The sequence below is a fragment of the Erythrolamprus reginae genome, chromosome 1 (genome assembly GCF_031021105.1).
Source record: "Erythrolamprus reginae isolate rEryReg1 chromosome 1, rEryReg1.hap1, whole genome shotgun sequence".
Lineage (NCBI taxonomy): Eukaryota > Metazoa > Chordata > Lepidosauria > Squamata > Dipsadidae > Erythrolamprus > Erythrolamprus reginae.
In genome coordinates, this window is record NC_091950.1 from 379,582,489 (window position 1) to 379,601,960 (window position 19,472).

Consider the following 19,472-nt stretch of genomic DNA (forward strand, 5'->3'; position numbering starts at 1 on the left):
GTCAGCCCTGCCAAGCAAAATAATGACTTAGGTCAGCTTTTGTTCCCCCGCTTCTGAAAAATGAGATATACCAGGTGCTTTTCTTGGTGAGATTGGGCTGACTTGGGAAGTTGGGCTGACTAAAATGGCAGGGGTGGTTTTTTTTGGTTAAACCCAAGTTAAAAAAAACATTGTAGGGTTAGAAATTAAGTTTGTTTATTGCTTTAGTAAATTCACTATATTTAGACAGTTAGACAGTTTCATGTTTTCATTATTGCTTGTATTTTAAATTATGCTTGTAGAAGTATGAGAAAAAAATTGAGATTCTGGCTAACAAAATACTTGCTACCATATACCTGAAATATTAAACCTTTTTACTGGCGCAGGCTCTTAGGTGTTAGAAATATTTTTTTCTGTTGGTAGTTATTCTTCTATTTCAAAACCCTACAGCCTGTAGTTTCAAATAAAATTGGTTAAAAGTTCATTTTAAAAGTGTTTTGTTTTGTTTTGCACAATATATCATTAATATAATAAATTTATTGTCAGTGATAACTAGCATGGATCATTTGTCATGATTAACGTGTTCAACTTATTATCTATAAAAGTTAAGGAAAAATAGCTAGAGACTCACATTTTTTAAAATCTTTGTTTATTGGATAAGCCACTATAATATTATAGTTAATACCATGATTTATAATGCCAGAATTCAAACATTCCCCTAAGCTAAAACTAAGTCTCAATATGACTTACCTTGATATGTTGATTCTGTCTATATATTTACTGCTTGTATTATGAAAAATACAGAGAGCAGCCTCTTAACAGTATGTGATTTTGTTAACATCTAAATTCTACCTAATTTAGAACAATCACTTTTTCACACAGCAGCCTACTGAGTTCTATCTCTGGTAACAAAGGATCAGTGAAAGAGAATTACTTTTTCCAGTTGTGTTCCTTCTAGAATTAAATCTTTGTATCTACAAAACAATATGTTCCTGTCTATTACATTTCAAGGGGTAACATGGAAGGAAGTGGCTTAGGGGGACAAGCAATTTTAAACATAGAAACATAGAAGACTGATGGCAGAAAAAGACCTCATGGTCCATCTAGTCTGCCCTTATACTATTTCCTGCATTTTATCTTACAATGGATATATGTTTATCCCAGGCATGTTTAAATTCAGTTACTGTGGATTTACCAACCACGTCTGCTGGAAGTTTGTTCCAAGGATCTACTACTCTTTCAGTAAAATAATATTTTCTCATGTTGATTTTGATCTTTCACCCAACTAACTTCAGATTAAGGCCAAATTCTGTTCTAAAGGAAGCTGAAAAGATTTCACATCTATTTCTTTCATCAAAATAATAATGCATTATATAAAAAATATGACTGTATAATAGCAATAGCAATAACATTTAGATTTATATACTGCTTCACAACAGTTTACGGAAACAGCATGTTGCCACCAACAGTCTGGGTCCTCATTTTACCCACCTCAGAAGGATGGAAGGCTGAGCCAACCTTGAGCCTAGTGAGATTCGATCTGCCAAATTACCTGCAGCTGGCAGCCAACAGAAGTGACCTAATTCTAACCCCTGCACTGCGGCTCATTTGTTTATACTGTATTATACTTGTTTATATTTACATTAAACCATATTTGTTCATATATTTATCAAGTTTATTTGGCCATCCACAAAGTGACTCTGTTTGGCATACAATAAAACTAGGAATAAAAACATTCTATAAAACCAGTTAAAAACAATAAAAATAAGTAAAGAAAGACCATGAGGGACAATATTACATATCATGTAGCCAGCATGCAGGACTCCCCTTACAAGGGATCCCAAATTTTCTGAAAAAAGAACAAATTTGAGGGATTTCCAGAAGATCATAAAGATTAGGCCTAATCTCATCTAATGAAGGATGGTGTTCTTAAAGGACAAATGCTCATCTTCTAGATCCTGCCAAATGTAAACAAGACATACCTCTTACTCTTCCTGCCAAATTTGACGGGCCAGTAGATGTAATCTGGAAGAATTAGTTCCTCAGATAACCTGGCCTCTAGTTCAAAACATTTATTGTTGTACAGCTTTGTGACAATGAAGATTTATCTTCTTACTTTCTTAAAACATGTTTTTTTCTCCATGAACAGAAATGCCATTGTCCAGATATATTTAAAATTGGATCATTTTTAACTGTATGCTATAATCACTGTGTGCCATATTGAAAACATTTTGGGTTTTGTTATAAAATATATCAAACTCTTCATTAATAGAGTAATAAAAATTAGTTATATTATCAATCAGAAATCTTTTGCTAAATTATTTGATTTATTTAGATATTTTTTTCACTTTCAAAACTTTAGGGTGATGTTTTAATTACTGTTGGTTGTAATTTGCCTAAACATAACATGCCTATAATAGCAGAAAAATGCCTTAGGATGTACAGTATTTGGTCACACTCAAAGTATTTGGTTACACTAAAACTCTGCTTCTTACAAGCAAAAAATAAATAATACCTTCAATATGTTTCAATGCCTCTGTTTCAAATTTCCTGGTTTATTTAAAGTAAAATGCAATATGCAATTAGTACATTTTTTTCCTCGTCCTGTTTTATTTGTTCTTACAATCACATTCCTCCAATATTTTAAAACACATGAGTTAAATTGTGCTGTCCCCAGTTCAGAGATTAGTGTACTTGAACACATATCTATCCATGACATACTGCTGAAAAGTTTATCCATTTACTTTAAAATACTTTAAAATACATTCTGCTGAATTAAAAATAATGTACTGTTATTTGAGAATAAAATATGAACAAGCTTAAAATAAGTTACAAGTGAATCCAATTTATTTTATGTAAAAGATGCAAAGTAAAAAAAAATGCAATTTGGGACATTCCAACCATAAAGCATCAATATTCTATATATTAAATCTTGCCATTCTATATTAAGTTTATGATAAAGCTAAGGCCAAGGCAACCAATTTGGAAAAATGGAAGAAAAACTACCAAGAATGAATGTTGCATTCTAGGTAGTCAAGAAAGTACCTGCCGCTTTCTAGATCATTAGAAAAAAAATCTCAAGGCAGATTGACAAGAGCCTCCAAGCCTTGCTCATATTTATCTTACTTATTCTTCTATAAGCAAGGAGACCAGATTCATTGTTACTACAGAATCAGTGACTATGATATATTGTGATATTTTAACTTAATATACAACACAAAAACACAACCTTCCTACTTCTGTGGAACTGAGATGACTCTATTTGGTTTTCTTGCTTGTAAAACAGTAAATATGCACCAGAGATATCTATGAGAATATCTATTTATAGAAATTCTGGATAGAAGCTCTGTGATCTTCCCAGAGAAACAATGTACTACTTTCAACCCTGCATTGTAATGATCTATATAGTACTTGATTTGGTGTTAATGTAAAAATAGAAAACAATTTTATGGTGGACCCAGGGAGAGGTAAGAAGAAATGCAGCAAAATTCAGTTTAAAAATAATCTTAAAGTAAAGCCAGTAAATTCCCATGAAGCAGTGCCCAGTAACCATGGCAACTTGGCACAGTAGTACAGAACCTTCTTTTCTATGCAATGCCATTATTCTTAAAATCTGTCTTTCAAGATGTGGCAGGATCATTTCGGTCTCCTGTGACCTAAAGATATGCTAAATGCCCAAGAAGTGTTAAATATAATTAATATTTTTGTTATGAGTCAAATAATTCAAAGTGTTTCATGCAAACAGTTCCTCCCAAAATGGGCATATAATCAACAATGGCTGTTAATTAAATTTAAAGAAGGAGAAATAAAAGCAATATATGATATGGTCAATCTTTATATTCATCCTATTATTTGATTATTATTTTTTTAAAGAAGCATAATCAAGGTAACATGAATGTAGCCTCAGCAACCCCTTGGTAACAAATCCCTCTGGCCTAATAAAGCACCGAAAAAGCACTAATAAATTATTCTCTTAAATTCACAATTATCTCAAGGGGATGCAATAAAGTGTATAATCAGGAGAACATCTTATTAACAATTATCCAGGCTGTCCTTTTATTAAACTCAAGTTATTATAAGGAAACTAAGTTGTACGATATTGTTACTGATCAATTTATTTCAAATCGATTAAGCTGATTAGATTTATGGGCATTTTTTCTCTCCCTCAGAATAGTTTAATAATTAATAGAAACTTCTTTTCTTTTCCTTTTTCATCTCCCTGTTCCTTTCATGTTGGAGACACCATTTAAAACGCTTCTAGGTTGCAAAAATTAGCCAGTGACATCACTGTTGCCTGGGGGATGCCTAGAGAGGCTCCTTTCATATCTGCGTTAAGGAGCTGGAGCAAATGACAGGAGCTCATCCTGCCCCCAAGCAGCAGCACTCAGATCCAGCACTGGATTATAAACACCATTGCTAGCAGTTTGTGTATTCACTCGCTCACATGGATGATGCTTTGCGCATGCGCAGAAGTGTCCTGGGGAGGTGGACAGAGCCTCCTTCTGCCACCACTACCAGTTTGCAGAACCAGGCTGGACTGGGAGAAACCCAACACTGCTTGGGTCACAAACACAGGCTTTGCTAACCTCTAACAAACTGTCCTAACCACATGCACCACTGCACTCCTTTTTCCTTTTCGATGAAGAAATGTTGGTTCTGCTCAATCTCTCAATGGACCTTTGATATCTGTCAACTGTATTCTCTTGAATAATTTCTATGAATAATTTTTATTTATTTATTACATTTTTGAACTGCCTATCTCTCTCAGAGAGGGACTCTATGTGGTGTACAATAAAATGTTAAAATGTAAAAACAGCATATAAAAATTTAGAAAAATTAGAATTTAAAAGGAGGAAAGATTCATTAAAATCTAATAGAAATTAGTTAATAAGATAAAAGAGTGCTCTCAGGATGCTAACCAGCCCCCGTTAAAGTTAACTAAAACATTTTTTTAAAAAAATTACTGAAGACTTAAGAAAACAAACAGATAATATCCCTACTAGCCCTGTCCATATGCTCTATCCACTTTTCATCATTGCTTCCCACACACTGTAGCCTCCTTCCTTGAGGCAAGAGAAGATCTAATACACATTCTATGAGTATAATGACTAGTCTGGTGGAAAGACAAAAAAGGGAGGGCTCAAACATACTACAGGTAAATATTTAATGGCCATTATGGACATGCAGGTGATTCACCTCTAAAAAAAGAGAGGAATATATAAATATTCTATTTGCTGGGTCATTTGCCAGCAGCTGTTTTCTTTGTTGAGATAATGAAAGTTTTTTAATATATATTTGCCTTCCAACTTTTGCTCTTCCTTTTTAACTTCAACTAGTTATTTATGTACCTGAATATAATGCTCACAGAAGCTTGTGTGAGATAGATACTAAAATTCTAGGATTGCTGCCAAAACCAGTGGTTATTTGATTACTCAATAGAAACAGACAAAGTTGAATCAAATTCAGGTAAAAGGCACAATAAAGACTTGACATGACAATTAACACTTCCTGGTGCTTGAAATTGATTATAGAAAATGAAGTATAAAGTGACAATGGTTTAAAATCTGTTAATATAATCTAACCAGGGGTGGGTTCTACTTACCTTCCCTGCTGGTTCGTATCATGATGGAAGTGCATGTTTTGCATGTGTGTGTCCCTTACTGGAAAATAATCAAAAATTGGATCTCAGGCCTGCCAATAGCTTCTGCACATGCGCAGAAGCAAAAATTATCTATTACTTATGTGCAGAAGCTAAATCAAAGTTGGCAGCATACAAAGTTGGCAGTGACAGAACCGGCTCCATGATTTATTTTATTTATTGATTGATTGGTTTTATCCAATACACATAGTAAAATACATAATAAAAGTTATAGAGGATATACTCATAGTAAAATATATCTAAGAAAGAATAGAAGAGAAGATATAGGAATAAAACATATCAATGAAAGAATAGAAGAAGAGATACAGGAATAGAAGAAAGGTATGGGAGATATAGGAGAGCAATAGGACAGGGGACGGAAAGCACTATCACCACCGGTTTACTAACGGATCTAAAGAACCGATTAGAACCAGTAGGAACACACTTCTGAATTGAACCATAGTTCCTTGTTCACAGATCTACAATTAACTGAAATATTGGAGACATGGTATTTCCTAACATTTTTGTTAAACTGAAAAAGTATTTTTTTTTTCCAGATTTGTTTAATCATTGACCTATTAAGACCATAATAGGGACTACCCATTACAGTCATAATTAGTTTTCATAAATTATGCCATCCCTGTGAACAACTTGATTTTATGACCTATTTTGTGATAGTTGTTAAGTGAATGCTAAAGTTGTTAAGCTAAGCTGTGGCCTGTTATGGGCCAGTTTTGTCAAAAATTTAAAATAAATACCAGTTTTTGGAAAAACCAGCATAAAATACAGGATATTGCAAATTCTCAGTTTCCAAGTTATTGAAGTGTGATCATATGACCATAGAGGGCAATAATTGGATCATTGATTCTGGCTCATAAGTATCCCACAAGTAGATCTATCATAATTTTGAATGATCACTAATCAATTGGTCATAAGTCAAGAACTACCTGTATTTAAAACACTGAAATTATTATCCATCTTCACATATATCCATACCTCTTTATACTGAAGTGGTTCATATAGGTTTGTGTATAATAACATATTTTAGTTCCAAGTTTGATGTCCCACTATATATTTAGAAAATGGAAGAAATTAGTTATTAAAACAGCAAAATCTTCAATAGTCGTCTTCCCCGGATATCTAGAACACCAAATCATCCAAACTCTTTCTTGTTTCAAAATAGCTTTGAAAATATGGCTTTGCAAAAAGTATTTGGGTATGAGCAAATCATATTACCCTCAATGTATTCTATCATGAATGGATCTTGGTACTAAATTTTAATTCTATTTGTTGATTTATTGTAAGCTGCTCAGAGACTTTAGAATTTATGTGGCCTATAAAGCAATATAAAGAAAATATTTTAAATTTCCATTTACCATATTTTTTTCAGGCTGAAGCACAAAGGTTTAAAAAGTTGGTCACATTCACAAATAACAGTACAGCTAATAGAAGAAGAGTCCTTGAACATACTAATATATCGCTCCCTTTTGGCTCCTCCTGAAGGTTTGAATAGTTTAAAAATAATTCTCAACATTAACTCTTCTGATATTTCTAGGTCACTGCATATACCCAAGATCCTTAAATGCAAATTAAGTATGAAATTTTTAATCCTCATTCTAGCTTTTTTATTAATTCCCACCATAGGTGAAATTCACAAGAATTGCTTGCTTTACATTTTTATTGTATCTGTAGCTGGCTCCAGATTTATTATTGTTAGCATCAAAGTAGTGAACGTTTTGATATTATGCATAATAACAAGACATTTGATTAAAAATTTAGTAGTAGTCACAATAAATCTGTCAGATAATAGTTGTGAAAGGAAGTTACAGCATTAGATTATTTTTAATTAATTATTCTACAAAATTTACTTAATTACATAATTTTGCCAAATATCTATCCTACCATAGAGAGTATTTTAACTTAATGTATTAGTGTATAGTTTGCTAATTGCATAGTAGAAGTTAAGGCAGCACTCCAGAGGGTAAACATCATTGCCCAGAGGATCACTGAACGTAAGAACATAAGAAGAGCCATGCTGAATCAGGCCAAAGCCCATTGAGTCCAGCATTCTGTGTCACACAGTGGCCCACCAATTGTACATGGGGATCTTGAGCAGAAAGAGAAGGCAAAACCCTCCCTTTCCCTTGACTCCCAACAAATTGTACCCAATGGAATCCTGCCTGCCTCAACCAACATAGAGGCAGAACTTGGACATCCATTTCAATAACCACCGATACATTTGGCAGCCATGAATTTGTCACTGGTTGCCCTCTCCCTTCTTTGGAAGAGCTTTATAGCTCCCACCGCCTTAAGAAAGCTCAAAACATTTTTAAAGATCCATCTCAACCTGGGCACCCTTTTTTTTTTAACTATTACCATCTGGTAGATGGTACAGGATAATAAAAACAAGGACAAATAGGCTGAAAAACAATTTCTCTCCCAGGGCAATAACCATAGTTGTCGAAGCATGGAACTCATTACCTGACTCAGTAGTGTCAACCCCTAACCCCCAACATTTTTCCCTTAGACTATCCACGATTGACCTCTACAGGTTCCTTAGAGGTCAGTAAGGGGCGTGCATAAGTGCACCAGTGTGCCTTCCGTCCCTGTCCAATTGTTTCTCCTCATCTCATTTATCTTTTCTTCCTTTCAAATTTGTTCACCTATACTTTTATATCTTTTCTTCTATTCGTTTCTTTAGTTATATTACTACATATCTATTCTCTTCAATGTGCATTATATATTGGACTAAATAAATAAATTAAATAAATAAATAAATATGGAATTCCACAGTATAATCCAATATCGGGTTTTCAGTTTCAATTTTACAGAATGTAAAGGATGTATGTAGGTGTTTTTATTTTTATAATTATAATGTATACTGAATATAGCATTTAATTTTGTTGTACTATGTGCAATGACAAAATAAACTAAACTATTTTTGCATATACTTCCTTTGGCACAGGAGTCACGAAACAGGTTCTATGGACCTTATAACTCATTCATAAGGATTGGGGACTATTGTTCTGTAGCTGATTTTATTTTTATTTTTTTTACATGGTTTATTTCATTTCCTGATGTGCCCTTTCCTCCACTACCAAAAATTAATTCAGTATATTTTCCTGAAGGGATTTGATCCATTATTTTTCTTCTAATAAAATAAATTAAGAATATTTTTAGAAGTCCTATTTCAAATATTAACTGGAGAGTCCACTATCTTTGCCCATCAATTATGGTTGGATGAAGAAATGGAGAGAACAAAACCACCTTACAAGATAGAAAATACATTATATAATCTCTCAGTTTTGAATATTTAGTTTTAGCAGACCTCTGTGGAAGTTGGGGCAATGAAAATATAAAAATAAATCTAAGCTTTTAGTTAGTTTTTGTTTTCTCCCCCATTTTCATTTCATTTCAATGATCATTATTAATTTGTAATGAAACAATAATTCAATTGTTGCATTACAACAATCAATATCAATGCTGACAAAAAGATATTCAACAGTCCATTGACTTGAAAGAATGAGAAGAAGAAGGTTAATATTTAAACTCTGCAGTTGACAGAGAGACGCACTGTACTTACATACATTTAACTTGAATTCTGAATTCTGCAGTACTCAGATTTTCTATGTATACATGACTTCTTTCCTTTTTGCAATAAAACAACTTATCTAATAATGTTATGCATACAAAATTTCCGCTATTATCTAATTCTTAAGTACAGTATTGAGTTTTTGAACACTACATAGTTATAGCTATATCTTACTTAAAATCTGACACTTAGGAAAGTGATAAATGTATTTTAAAAATGATATAGAGATTCACTGTTCTGGACAGAATGAAAACAAAAAGGGGAGGTAGACAAACTAAGAAAGCAAGTGTTCCCAGTGCTTAAAGATTTAGATGTAAAGAGAGATAGAGATGAATCTATTGTATATCTACATTAGTGACAAACCATATTCCTCAGAACTGCAAGTCAATATAAAGTACTTGAAATATTACTGGGAAAAAAATTCTTGTTTGGAAAAAAGCAGACAATATAATTTTAGGAAAGGTATATGTGTATTTGTTGAGGGGCGGAGAACACTGTCTGGGAAACTCTAAAATATGTTGTTTATTTGCCAGAGACAAACACTCTTTGTATTAACTTGTCTAAACTAGATCTTGCAGGTAATTTATAGTGCCATGTTGGTAGTATCACTGCCAAATAATCACCTGCATCTCCTGATCATTTTAAACACAGAAACAAAGAGAAAGTGCCATTATATATAATAAAAAAGAGCTTTATTGAGAATATTGCAGGTGTCTATTGAAATACTATACTAAAGAACAACATAATATGTTTGGTATGTTTGTGTGTATGTTTGGTTTTTATAATAAGGGTTTTTAGTTGTTTTATTAAATTGGATTGTTACATGTTGTTTTTTATCATTGTTGTTAGCCGCCCCGAGTCTGCGGAGAGGGGTGGCATATAAATCCAATAAATAAATAAATAAATAATGTGAAAGCTCAGGTTACCTTACTTTCAGAGGAATGACTTCTAACATCATTGGATTTGTTTAACAATTTTGATGTGCATTTGTTTGTTATATGGATGAAATGATGAAAGGAACAAGAAAGTTCCTACACACACACACACACAAAAATACAATGTCTAGATCAGTGTTTCTCAATCTTGGCAACTTGGAGATATTTGGACTTCAACTCTCAGAATTCCCCAGCCAGCGAATGCTGGCTGGGGAATTCTGGGAGTTGAAGTCCAGATATCTTCAAATTGCCATGGTTGGGAAACACTGGTCTAGATCAGGGCTGCCAAACTGTCAGCCCACGGGCCACATGCATCACACACTGTCCATGCCTGGTTTAGTGAAGGGAAAAAGTCTGGCTACATCACATGATGTTATGAGTTTAACATTCTTGGTCTGGATTATTTTCCTTTATTTATTTTATATTTATATTTTATATTTATATTTTATATTTATATTTTATATTTATATTTATATATATTAATATCCTTTATTCTCCTGCCACTAATAAAGCTGATTGATTACCATGGAGAAAATGAAGCGATGTGATTGCTAGGAGTCTAAAGCAACTTCATGGCATATAATCAATCAATCAATTGATCAATCAATGACATTGCATCCTGAAAACTATATTTCATACTTTTTATTAGTATGAGTTTATTTATGCCTTAAATTCTTAGGAAAGTCCGTTAAATTTGTGCAAGTATAATATGTTCAAATATTATCCCTATTAAACTTACACACAAATAATTTTCTCAGTTTATACGAATCACTTTTAGAGAATAATCTTAAAAGGATAAATAAATGTACATTTACTTGCAAATATCAAACTTTCCCAATGTGAAACTTTCCAGATGTATTGGTTGTAATTCACATAAAGGTAAAACATCACCACTCCTAAAAGATGTGAGATTAAATAATTATTGAATAACCATGTAAAAGTTTGAAATAGAGCCAGCACCATGTTTGTTTGCAAATATTTGTTTTATTTATTTATTTATATGTTTCATGTATTTTCATTTATGGCTCTCATGGGCATCACTTCTTTTATAAAAGCAAATTCTGAATGTAACAGTTCTTGTAATACATTTGTCCTATTTTCTTCACTCTTGGAAGGCACAGCTGGTGCTCCAGGATAATGATCAAATTCAGTCATTCTTACTGTGCAGAGCAACTGTAGTTTAAAATCGCTAATTGTTATTTGGGAAAGATGAAAGTAGATTTGAGGAGCCACTACGTTTTTTCTTCAGGAGATCATTAAAATGGTTTCTGTATTGTTCTGTTTTCTGTAAGAATTGAACATGGCAAAGTAGGAATCGGGGATTCTTAGGTCAGATGATGAAAGGAAAAATGTTTTGCTTTGTTTTTTTTAAATCTCAAGGCTAAGGAAAGCTTAGCTAAAAGCCTAGAATTTAAATCCTGGGAGATCTTCTGAATAATAAAACTGCTATTTCACAGCAGCTCTGATGAGACTGTGTAGCTGCTGATATTACAGAATGGGAGCATGAATTTTTAGAGAATCAACACTTTATTTATTTATTTATTTATTTATTTATTTATTTATCTATTCATTCATTCATTCAATTTTTATGCCGCCCTTTTCCTTAGACTCAGGGTGGCTTACAACATGTTAGCAATAGCACTTTTTAACAGAGCCAGCCTATTGCCCCCACATTCTGGGTCCTCATTTTACCCACCTCGTAAGGATGGAAGGCTGAGTCAACCTTGAGCCGGTGATGAGATTTGAACCGCTGACCTACAGATCTACAGTCAGCTTCAGTGGCCTGCAGTACAGCACTCTACCTGCTGTGCCACCCAGGCTCTGTCTTTATGCAAGATAAGAAGTCTGACATCTTTCAATCACAACTGGCATGCATTATGGCTTGTGGATGGAGATAGGGAAGTTAGATGAAATCAAGAAGCAGAACTAAGGATAACTTATTGTCGGTAGAATCTCCGCCGGCAACGATTGCGGTGAGGAGGAGGGCACGAGGATGCCTGGGGGCTGCCATTTTGGGTAGCTCCCAGGCAATGGTGGGCAATCTCGTGAAGATTTGCGAGATTGCCCAGAATGCCAGGTGCAGATGCGCCTGCACATTTAGCAAACCAGGCGGGGCCGGCGAGAGGTATTTAAGGTGCCCTCACACACCGCTCCCTCTCTTCGCTCTTCATCACCTGAAAAAGGACACCCGCCTGCCCTCCCTCTTTACTCAGTGAGATGAAATCGGTCAGGCCTTATTATGGCAGGGCTGTTTTTTTCGCCAACTTCACACTGGGAATGGGGACAGGAATAGGTTAGGGGGTGATCCTTGCTGTAGCTTAAATTGGATTTAATTGTCTTTTAGTTATTTTGGTCATTGTGGTGGGTAGGGGCAGAAAAGGGGTGTTAGCAGCAACTGTGTAATCTCCTTTAGGGCACATTTGGAAGGTGATGGGCTGCCCCTCTCCAGGATCTCTGGGCAGATTCTGCCTGAGTAATGGAGGGGGGATGCCTATGTGGCTCGCTGGCCAGGGCCTCCTAGGGACTGGGGTTGAGCCTTCCCATATACCAAGGAGCGTGGCATGGGGGCAAATGAAGGGAGAGACTCCTCCCCTTGCCTAGCAAGAAGCTTTCGTCCATTAGTTGCTTAGAAATGTTATTAGCAGGGACATTTATGCCCCTCTGGCTTCACTCTGCAGGTGTCTGTTTATTAGTGCCATACGTTAATAAAGTGACCCATAAAACCCACTTTGTTGTCCGTGTGTCATTCTGCCTTCACCGCAACAGGGAACTAACTTGAGTGGGGTTGTTAGAGTCTGAAAACACTTGTTTCAACCCATATATTTTCAAATCCATTAGAAGTTATTTCACAGAAATAAGACACTGAGTCTAGCTTAAGAAGAAAAACCATTTAAAATGAAAATGTTTTAAAGTTTAAAGCACAAATATCAATCAGATAAACTCTAAATCTACTCCGCATTTTGTCACATACTTTCTCATACACATTCATAGCAAATAAAGTGGACAGATTTAGAACACTTTAAACTAATAGAAGCTGAGGAGAAAGGAAACAACACTTGGCTACTTTTGTTTAGCACAAGAAACTAGACAACTTAATACCTAACTTTGTAAAAACCTAGGTAATTTTTTAAAATATGGGTTGAACATTTGATATGACATATTCAGTCATGTGCTAGGTCCTATTGACTTTTGATTCTCACATTACATATGTAGACTATAAAATTCTATACTGAAATGTCCAGAGGGGTGTTTTTTTTTGTTTAAAGAAATATGGATGGCTTATGGATTTTACTTGTTTAGGTAGCCAATGAAAATATCAACAACATTAATTTTACTGTTAATTTCATCTGAGCCTATTACAGTCAAGAAGATATGAATTGCTAGTTGGCTTCTTCCTGGCATCATCTGGTATGCTCAGTTTCATGGCATACAGAAATTGTATTAATTAAATTCTGTATATTAATATATAAGAGGAGAATGCTGAAAGCCAAATATGTTTTTTGTTGTTAGTGGGCAATTTTAGAAATCAGTACTGCTGTAGATTACTGGAGACAGTCATTCAACTTGAACTTATCAACTTTTTGAAATTATATAAACTGACAGAGTATATATAGCAGCAATGTTATCCTGAACTCCTGATACCAGGCACAGGATGGAGTAAAAGGAATAAAAGATGAAAAAGGGTCAAAATAACAAAAATTCAAAATCTTCCAGGTATTAAATTTTTATCAACTATTAATATAGTAAACAAACTGGGAAACCTGAAATGTGACCTGCAAATGAAGAAAAACGGCTCTGTGCCATTTCTATCTGCTGGAGGAAAATTAAATAAAAGCAACAAAATGTGTTCATTGCAACTATAGATAGAATTAATCTTTGATGGAGATTACTGAAATGTTCTTAATTTCTTTAACCTAATCACATATGGCATTTCTTTGGCCCTTGTTAATAAAAATGTCAGTTTCTTCTTGCAGAAAAAATGATATTCGAGACATCAAACCAATTTTTTTTTACAGATTTATGTTCAATCTTACAATGAGATTATGTCCCAGAAGCATGGAATTATGTACACTAAATTTAATTTATGGTGTTTTATGTCTACATGCAATGTAATGTTTTGCTTAATTCCAACATTTGGGCAAAAATGAGGATTAATTAATGTATCTAAATTCCTTCCTAGAAAATTTATCTTTCACTGAATCTAAATTTGCATTAATAATAAATTTTCTTCAGCTACCTAAAATAAAACCTTTCATTTATGGGAAATATATATTTTAAGGAAGATAAAGTAAAAAGTATTTCATTATGTGCCAAATATAATTTACTCATCAAATATTGTAATTTGGACAAGACTTCATTTCTGTAGATTTGGTTTTTTTTCCATTTCAAAAAAAGTCTTCAATCAACTATGTTCTTCATATAGTTATTATTAAATTTCAGTGTACTTATTAATTACATAGATACAGCATATATGTTTACCTAATTGACACATGACTCAGTACTGCAAGCAAGCAATAAAATAAACATTGCAATTAAAAGTAACATTATTTTTCTTGGCATGGTGCAAAATTTAGAATATAATAAATGGCTACCATCGGTCCATCCGATATCTAGGTCCAATTCCAGGGTCTTTATCATCTTACAAAAGACTGAAAAATATGGCACTACTGCTGAATATAGTTTATAAACAAGAAATGTATATGCACTCTGCGGATTGGTAAGTTATTTGAGGCTGAGGGATATGCATTATATGAAATTTGGCTTTATAAATATTGATAATATTTATATTAGGAAATAGAAGAGGAGAGTTTTTTCTGATCAACATCTATGTTGAATTCCAGAAGGCAGTTTTGGTGAGTTGCCATGGTCAAGCTATCCAAAATTATTTTATTGTGGCAATGACTGGGTTAAAGCTACAGCAAAACAGGCACTCCAGATGGCTAGGAAGGGAAGAAAAGCAAGCTGGAGATGGAGTTAAAGCTGAAGGAGGTAGAAAGGGAAAATAAATTAGCCAGGCAAGCAGGAAGTTTAAATGTGTCAAAGAAAAAAATGCAATTAAAAAATAAATAAACCAGGTAGTTCATCTTAAATGCCAGCTGCTCAGGAACAACAGAAGAGGATTATCAACCTCCTGCCCAAGTTTGTGAGTTTTCTGGATGTATCTGGTCAGCAAATGTATAGAAGAAAATTTTGACTAAGCTAATAGTCTGATTCAGCAAGAATCTTCTTTTTCCTTTATGTAAAAAGACTGAAGTGACTATGGTGGTTTAAATATGGTATAAATTTGTGTAAATAACTTCTTAGATGTGATTTTTAAAAATATGTACAGGGAATTTAGACATCTTTAATATATAAAAATAACTTGAATTGGCCAATAGCGCTCTAAGTAATTTTCCTTCAACTTGGATGCCTCCAGATGCACAACTCTTCCATTGCACATAAGGGATATGTGGAAGGAACAATATGTTCTCATTCTCTTAAATCCCATGGAGAAAAGTTGAAATCAAATGTAACAATATAAATAATTTTGTTTATTCTAAAATACCACACAAAATGCAAATGTGAAATACTGTATTTACTTGGATCAACAGATCACATTCTGGGCACTTGAAAGTCAACAAACTATTTTTCATTAGCAAAAAAATAAGTGCAATTGAAGATACCATCTTGTTCTTTTCTATTTCTCATATTTTAAGAGAACACCTGAAAGGATAACACACTAGCTAAGTTGATTTATGACCTTGGTTTTAGTAATTTTGAGAAACAAAGCTGCATGAGTTAACCTAACAGAATAACTTCCAAAAGATTTCTTGGGATTGGTTGGTCAGTTGCTTACTTTAAGAAAAGCAACAGAAAAAAGAATATATTATTCTTATACAAATCACACCTATTCTGTATCATGAAATAAAGTAAAACTTTAGCACTTTGAGAAAAAAAATTAGCTTAGTGAATTGGTAATTACTGCTTTATTGCTGTTGCTTTGAAAAAGGGCACAATGTATTGTCCCTCAGTTTCACAAGAGACACAAACTTACCTCTGAAGCCAGTTATGTTTACTTCTGAGAAATCATCATAGCAGATTGTATACTTTCTTTGAAATAATAGGTTTACAAAATTAGTTTAGAATTTTTTTTAGATTTGGTGTTCCTCATAACCCAACTGTCTCATCCATGTCATTTTTGTTTTTCAACCATTCCACATGAACAGTGATTCTGAATTAGTTTTGAAATGTATTGTAGAAATGCAATAGCAGGGGATTTCATTTCTAGAATGAAATTTATCAATAACACATGAATAATTTTCCTATTCTTATGTAAACTACAGTTTCTTGTTACATTGTTCTACAAGACTGAGATATTTATGGGAACACTTCGCTTCACTTATTTTAAAGGGATTTCTAACACAGTGGGAAATCAACTGTTGACAGTAGCAGATTTTCATTATTTTATGTGAAAAGAAATAGGTACTACACAAATCACCTCATGAAATTATAAACTCTACATTTCTCATGAACAGTATTTGCACTTTGCAATTGTGCATTCTCTTGCTCCCTCTCATTTATCCTACAACCTGCCCAAAGATGGAGAAGACCTAATCCATGGATTTAAATCAGAATTACTAGTTTACTTTACTTAATGGATTAGGATGTTTAAGACCCTGAGCCACGCATAGAGACAAATATTTCAGGTAAAGTGCAAATGACATCAAATTACACTTCCACAATTATCCCAAAGTTGTTTTTTTCTGGAGGCAACTGGACTTTCTTGTTTCTTTGGAGGCATTTTGCTTCTCATCCTAGTTGCTTCTTCAGCTCTGACAAGATAATGGTGAATGAAAGGATTTATATTCCATTCCCCACTATCCTATCAGAGCTGAAGAAGCTTCTTGGATGAGAAGTAAAACATTTTCAACCAAAAAACAAGGAAGTCCAGTTCCCTCCAAAAAAAGTACCTTTGGAACCAGCCATGATTTGGGTGACTGAGAATCTCTACAGACATTTCCACAATTACATCTCTAGTATTAACACTGGAACAAGATTTTCCATTACCTTAAACTTTACATCAAATTTTAATAAATATGTAAATTTAAAATAAGGGATTGTGAAAATAAGATTGTAGTTTTTCCCCCCACCCAAGTTAACTGACTCTCCTGAAATCTACATAGGGTCCAAAGGGTCCATGGACATGGGTTAAGAACCACTGTCTTAGATTATAAAGGATTGTTGTATGAAAATGGGATTGTTGATTAAAGTGCTATTTGCTTTCAAATTTATTGCATGGGGATTTATAATCTTTATTCCATAATGGTGTTATGATTTGTTTTTGTTCTTTTTAATCATGTGTATCAACTCAAATTCCATGTCAGAAGGAGGGACAAATATAATAAATAAAGGCAAATGGTAAAAATATATTAGTTCTGATGATGCTACTGTGTATTTAAATGTTGTAGATAGCTGATTTTTGCCATTATGACTGCTAATATGATGTCATATAATATGGTCATTATATAAAAAAGGAAAACAAATCCAACAATGCTAGGTATATATATTTCATTGTTCATACTAGCAGGTTCACCATATGTCCACAAATCATTTATTCTTATCAGGTATGTTTTATTAGAAGAGGATGTCCCCCCCCCCCACCCAGCCATGACATTGTTGCTGACAACACTATTTCAACCACCTCCTTGCTGAACTATATATGCATTCCATTATCATAGGGACTTTCTCATCACAGAAAACTCCTGACTATATGAAGCATTTTGGACAGATAAATAATATAGGGTGGTGGGTTTTTTTCCCCAAATGGTCATTTATTTTTGTATCTGAATAAATCAAGGCCAGTCCTACATGTCATAGCATGATAGTGTTAGAATAACTTCTCCTTTATTCACATTTACTCCTTCCCATTTACATTAAGAATAATATACTGTATAATTCTGGTGCCATGTTTCTTGTTTGTTTCAAAACCCACAACCAGTATGCATTCAAAATGAAACAATACTGTATATCCTGATACAAAAGCTATTTGTAAAGGAATTTTAAAAAATATTGATATAATTAGTTTTACTCTTCTGGCTTAAGTGGTGAGTTGCTCTTGGTTCGCACACAGGAACCAGTAGCAAAATCATTTACTGTCTTGCTTCTTATTTGAACTATTGAAGTGTAGCTTTTAGGGCATTTTTAGGTGTAGTACCACACACACTAGATTGCAAGATTTTAACATTTTAACTTACAAACAGCAGAAAGGTAATTTTATATAATGCAGATTACCAATATCAGCAAACCTAGTCTCAGGATACATTTATTGGTGCATGTATAGCTGAGCCTATTATTAGGCAAAGGGAGGATTTAGATGTTAAGAATGGGCAAAAATATCTCATATTTTTCCTTTATTATATTTTTATTGTACTGTTACACTTCAGTGATGTCATTCCTGATATTATCTGCCAGGTATACTAAAGCAACTGGCTTCAGGGACAAAACGTATGCAAGCAGCATCATTTATTATAGCAGTTTGGGTGGTTTATAATACATTCAATAAAATGGAACGTAAAATGGAGGGTGACTGAAAATTCCATGGTTCATATGTTAATCAAACAATACAATTACATTTCCAAAACAATTTAGTTCCAGAAACACACAAGCATACACACATACTATATATACTTCAATATTTTAACATTTCAAATGGAAATCCTTTTGAGTTCCATTGATACCAACAAAAGAAAATTGCATATTTATTTTTCTACTTAAAGTCAGTGACACTGATATGATTTGGATGGTTTGCACTTCATTTTTAATTACTACATACTGATACACTAATTAAGTTTCAAACTTACCAAAGGATTTGGCAAGAGTTACCTGTTGTTGCTTGTTCTCACATAGAAATTTAAATAACCAATTTAAGAGGACAAATACGGTCTCTATTCCAAAAATCTTACACAACCCACTTTCTTTTAAACCTCTGGGTCTCCTGACTCTTTAGTTGTAGCCATCCTTTGAGCTATACACCTAACGTTGAAGACCTATGCACAAAATTCTTAGAGACAAAACTGTAGCCAACCTTCTACAGTAGACAAAAGCTCTGCTCAGACTTACATGTTATTGCAGTGGACTTGGGTCAAGTTTCTTGACTCAGCTATCTGGTGGCTTCATGCTTAAAGACTATTCTGACATATATGCTTTGCATATGGTGGGTAATGAAAACAGAATTCATACCTCAGATGGTTAGTTGAATTCAGCTTCTCCGGAGCCTGCCTCCGATTATTCTTCCAAGCTTCTGTCTTAATCCTGGAAAAGCCTCTATCAACCCATCCCCATCCATTCC